Source organism: Atractosteus spatula (genome assembly GCF_055471065.1).
Source record: "Atractosteus spatula isolate fAtrSpa1 chromosome 10 unlocalized genomic scaffold, fAtrSpa1.hap1 SUPER_10_unloc_5, whole genome shotgun sequence".
In the NCBI taxonomy this organism is placed as follows: domain Eukaryota; kingdom Metazoa; phylum Chordata; class Actinopteri; order Semionotiformes; family Lepisosteidae; genus Atractosteus; species Atractosteus spatula.
This window is the reverse complement of record NW_028296625.1, coordinates 1,171,335-1,177,500: the sequence shown is the minus strand read 5'-3', so window position 1 is coordinate 1,177,500 and position 6,166 is coordinate 1,171,335.

Here is a 6,166-nt window from a genome sequence, read left to right as displayed (position 1 = left end):
CTCTTTTCCTCCAAACCGCATTCACCTTATCGGCTTCCGCCCTGTTCACTGCCTCCGGGGCACTTATATTTCGGTTCCTGATGCGGCTCAGCTGTGTCTCATTGTTTCTCAGGGTAGACCCTTTCCATTTACCGGTCAGCTGATTCTTTTTGGCAGCCATTTTGCTAAGGTCCATATCTAGTATTTTAAGTAGGTCATTCCGAAAATACCTGTTATGAATGACCCTTCCCCTGGTCATGTTACAGTACAAAGATGTGTTGTTTGCCGCATTAGAAATTTATAAGTGTCTCAGTTTAGCCCGAATTTTATCGGCTGTTCTGTACATCGCCAGTGGCCTGGGTGCCTATACTTTTACAGATGATACTGAGCAGATTATAAAGCACTTGCTGAGAAAAATAATTGACGACCGCTCGCCATATGAGAATGTACGCTCCTTACTTGTAAAGGTAGATGGAAAAATACTACACGTGACTTTTGGTGCGTTGCAAAACTTATTTTATACTTATTTATACTTATTTTTACAGAAAAGAAAAAAGATCTATGTAAAACCAGGGCTGTGAAATACTCGCAATGTGAATAGAGCTTTCACTCTGTTTTACAGACACAGGTGTGCCATTGTGAGAAGAACGAAAAATTTCGAATGTATACGTAAGAATTCTTACAAAAAGTGCTTTACACTCTTCTTTCTGCAAAGCTTGAAATGAAAATCAATTAACTGAATGCTAATGTCCTTGAATTTGTTAAAGAGATAGATGTGCATGTAAAGAACATGAGTGAAATTACTGCGATTCTGATGTTTTCAGATCAGAAACTGAAGCCTGGCGGATTCAGCGGTGTGTATTCCAAAATACAACGTATTTTACATAGAACCTGTGGTAACACCGTCCCTCTGATCACTCAGGCTAATTTATTTGCTCTGTTAGGGTCGCCCAGTTCGGTGTTCATGGCTATAAAAAATGGCAAGAGAAAGGGCGTTATGAATGCTTTTTCAGATGCTGCTGAGTTTCTGAACAATGTTGGGGCGATAGCTACAACTAATTTTCTGCACCAACATTTAATTGGCGATTGCAAGCAGTAGTCTGTAATGTGTGTGAAAAGTTTAAAAGTGTATACTGGGATGTTTCTGTAATTTAAAACCTACCGATGAAATAAAGTGGTTCACATTTCACATGCTATTTGTCCTGCGAGTTCTTTCTGTGACACTTTACTCAGTCAGTCAGTGTGCATGCGTGCGTGCGTGCGCTCACACCCAAGAAACTCGCGGCACTCACCAGACTTCCCACACCGCCGATTCCCTAGGGTTATAATAGATTGCATTCAAACCTGCAGCAGACATGATCACCTTCCATCCCTCGTTGCTAATACGCTCTTTCACACACTTATTTATAAATCGAAGGGGATGCGGTGGTGGGCATTTGGACCCTGAGGCCTGGGGCTGCTAGGGGTGGAAGGCGGGACAACAACACTCATTATGACACACCATTGGCTCTCGAGGGGGCGGGACATCCGCCCATAACATTGCACCATTGGCCGATAAGGGGGCAGGACATCTGCCCATGGCGGCCTCCCATTGGCTGAAAAAGGGGGCGTGGTACCTGTCAAAATGTTTGATGAAAGGTGTCGCTTTATTCTACTCCCGGGCCAAAAACAGCCCTCGGATCATCAACTCAATCAGGAACTCCCAGTCTCACAACTGCATTCCCTCGGTGCTTCCCTACCACCCTAACCCAATTTCTATCCCCAGGACCATCATTAACAATGACTACATTTTACAGGACGATCCCTCCATTGGTACTCTTTTTTCCGACCGCCCAATCATCTCTTATCGCTGACCACCACATAAGCTTCTTCTTCACAGCTCCCTCACACTCAGCACCTTCCCCTGCAATAGCACTCGCTGCATCACTGGCAAATACATATCTAACGACAATCAGGGCATCACAGGACAATTCCAGATAACCCTGACAACATCCTGAATCTCATTAACTGTATCTCTTGCAAAAAATGCCCAGCTATCTACATTTGGGAAACCGAAAGGAGACTAGGAGAATGCTTCAGAGAACATATTAGGGCTGGGAAGGTTAAAGATTTCTCCAAGCCCATAGTTTTTCTTTTCACCTCAAATAGCCAGGATCTCTCAATGACTGACTTATTTTAATGTAATCTTCTCTATTCTCTTGCAGGTTTTGACTTCACACCTTTCTTCACCTCTCTCCATTTTGCACTTCCTGAGTGGCCTCTCTGCTGCTCCTGCCTCCTCCCTTCTCCCAGCTTTTGTTCTTCTGTGCTATTTAATCTTTGTAATCTGCCCTGTCTTTCTCACACCTGAAGAAGGCTTCACAGCCGAAACATTGAGTTTTCTCTCTTCTCTTTTCAGTATGGAATAAACCTATTACTTGTTCCTTTGCAGACTACACATGCTGACATAGTGTAGTTCAGGTGGGTAGCTGCTTCAATATACATTTGTAAATGTCAATTTAAACTGTAAAAATAGTAAGATTGTAACTCCACTTTAAAACGTGGCAAGAAATAGACACATGGCAGGCTACACCCTGGAAAGGACACCAGTCCATCCCAGGGCAAAGATATAAAAAATAAACATATAGGCAGCACATATCAAGCCTTACAAGAAATCATTAACACCCTCAACACACACCACAGGTCCATTAAACTCAAATACACCAAGCATGGTAGCCTGATAGACTTCCTAGACACCACCACATACAAGGTTTCTTCCTTCAACAACACAGACAAACTGGACATCAAGGTATTTTTCAAAGACACATTCACACGGCTTACTGCACAAGGATAGCTTCCACCCAAAACATACTTTAAAAGGACTGGTAAAATCACAACTCCTACACTTCCACAAAATCTGTACACAACAACAAGACTTTGAGGAAGCCAAATACACACTCTTCCCAGCTTTATGCCAGAGAAGATACACACAAAGTTTCCTCAAAAATGTGGCACAAACATTTCTAAATAGAAAAACTCCAGATGACAGAAAAATACCCCTCAACACATCATATTCTCAACTCAGCATAAAAACCAACCAAAAACCATGATATTAGAAAACACAAACATACTGAGGGAGCACAAAATCATATCTGCACACAGAAAAAAACAAAAACCTTCAGCATTAATTAGTCCAAAGCAAGCTAAAACCTGTACAAAACAGATCATATACACCAAGAGCCAAACATTTCATAACAGAAAACAATGATCCAAAACAAAGAAACTAAAGAAATCTTCCAGTTGCAAAGGGCACTCTCAGAAAACATCAATAACGCCATCTACAGCATCCAGTGCAAAAAGTGCGGGGTGACCTATGTGGGGGGAACGGGTAACTCCATCCGAACCCAGCTGACACAACACAGGTACATCAGGAACCACGGGACTGGAAAGCAACCCCAACTGGAAAGAGATAGAAAGAAAGAAAAAGGAAAGGGAGTGGATCAAAAGACTTAATACTATCTTTACACAAGACCTGAACATCAGAAAAACCGGGAGGGTTTTAGTCGTTGGAAGGAGAGTGCTCTCCTTGTCCCAGATGGTCCCCTCTCGGATAAAATCTGGGAGAAGGAGCTTTGTTCCCCTCTCCTCAATAGCCAGACCCTACAGGGACTGGAACTCTTCACCATACTAACACGCAACAAACAGAAGAATAACTGAAACCAATCAGCTATGGAAACTCGCACAGCTTGCACAGTCCTACTAGGGAGGAAAACAAAAAGACCCTGATTTCCTATTGAGATGTTAATGGTCCATGCATAATCCCCACCAGGGAAAGCAGAAACCCATTCACCAACTGAAACTGCACCTACTCGTACAGAAACGTACAGAAGGAACACAGACCATAGGATACAAACTAGCCCCCTAGGAGGAACTACAACACACTGCCCCTTACAAAACAGGATAAAAACAGGCCAGCATGGACACAGTGTTCCAGAACAATGCCTGAAGAAGACCCAGGCAGAAACATAGCGACACACAGAAAGGCAAGATTGTCTTCCTATGGAGCCACAGATTCTACAGAGGTAAAGCTGCCTAACAGTGGAAACCTAATGGTGTCAACGAAGCTTTAGGCATTTAAATGGTAAGTATGGATCAATCCAGAGTTGACAACGTACGCAACCGTACGGTCACCCTCCACACTGCCTACACAACAAACATGTCAAACAGACAGGATACCTTCCAACAAGGAACCAGGATCATCTACAAAATGATCCAAACAGTCCACCATTAACAAAACACAGCAGTTTTATTGGACGGGAGAACCGAGCACCCGCCAGCCTACGACGGAAGACCGAGGAACTCATAAAACCTGCCAAGCCACCCAAACTCACATATTTGAAGCTGGTAAGCAATGCCAAAAATTGGCTTCACACCACACTGCAGATCCTCGAAGAGCACTATGAGGAAAATCTGTCATACAACTAGAGGATCTTGAGCTTCCCCACTGGGAGGAAGCTTTCACACTTGCTTCCAACTGATCAAAGAAACATTATGGGAGGAAATTGCAGAACACCACCTTTGGACCCTACAGTACACAAGCTATCAATACTTGGTTAGGGAAGGACACTCGGGCAGATCAAATTATCACAGCAGTTCTTAAATTCTACAACGACTTCTACTGGAAAGACTGCGAACAAGACCAAGTAAGAGTTAAGTTGTTTTATAAAGTCATTATTTTAGAGCAAGGTATAATTCTGATAAAAATTCAATAAACAATATGGTGAAGCTATTGGAGAGAAAATTAAGGCTCGGTTAAGAAACTGAAACAGTCTTGACTTGTTCCTTTACACAAAAGTTATTTATTTTCAAAAGAGACCCATGAGGATTCCTCTGGTGTGCAAGACCTGCCTGAAGACATTTGACCAGTTTCCTCTTCACCTAAAGAGGGTGTGTATGAAATGAGCCTCAGCAGAGGAGATCAGCAAGTTCCTTCTCCAGGCCAGGAAGGACTTGTTGAATCACCTGAGGAATGGGCAGGTCGGGGATTGCAAGAGCATAGGGCTCATGTGTGGTGAGAATGTGAGACTGGCGGAGTCCATGGACTGTTTTATGTGGAATCCTGAAGACACATCAGCAAGGTAAGATATTTATAATTTATAAGGGTTCTTCTGTTTCATTTCTAACCTTTACCTTTATGTAAGGGTATGTTAAAATGATATACCAGTGGTCCAGATGCCCTGAGCAAGAGGCTGCTGTCCAGGAGGAAGAGATGCCAGAGACTGAAGTGGAAGAGGAAGGGGAAGATGTGAGTTCTGGAGAACTTTCTATTTTTTCCTAATGTATCTTTTGTTTTATACTTGTATTCTAGTTTGTCTTAGAAGTAAAAATGTTTAAATGTGTATTTTGTATTCCTACTGTCCTCCCAGTTCTTAAAAGCCATCAGCAGGCTCTCAGGAAGACGGTGACCCAGGCTGGACTGGACAGAACGCACTCCCTGGATGCTCCTCACCTGGCTGGGTTTAAACAGGACCTTACCAAGGATCTTGGAGTGGCAGATTGCTCTCAGGAGGTATTTATTTTTAAAGGCATTTAAAATTGAGCAGTGATATTTCCATAGCACATGTTTTTACTCCTTAGCTTAAAATTCACCCATGTGAAATCTCAGCCATAAACATAGTGACTCTACATTTGTGAGGTAGAAAATGTTTCCAGATTCCTGTTTTTATGGATCCATCTGCATCTTCCTTAAACTTTGTAAAGGGCCTATCCAAAACAACAATTATTGTAACCAAATGAAGACCACTGGACTGTCTCACCAAATCATTGCTAATTATATTAAGAACATAAACCATTTTCCGGGCTACATCCTAAATGATATCAGTGTGAAAGTAGAGGATCCCAGCCTGGCTAACCTCATCATCAACTTCCAAAGTATCCTAAAGGATATTCAGAAGAAGAACAGTAAGAATGTTGCCAAGAGATTACTAAAAATAGGTCATTTTCATTTTAAAACTTCTTTCAGTTGTACTTTTAATTTGAATACAAAAAAAGTTGATGAGTATTAATTTCTCCCACAGATATAGACAGTTGCAGAGTCCAGAACCAAGTACGAAGGATTGCTGGAAGGTGTTGCAAAGTGTTGCAAAGAGAGATGTGTTGCACAGACTGGGCAAGACATCACCTTGCCTGAGCAGCTTCTTGTACTGTA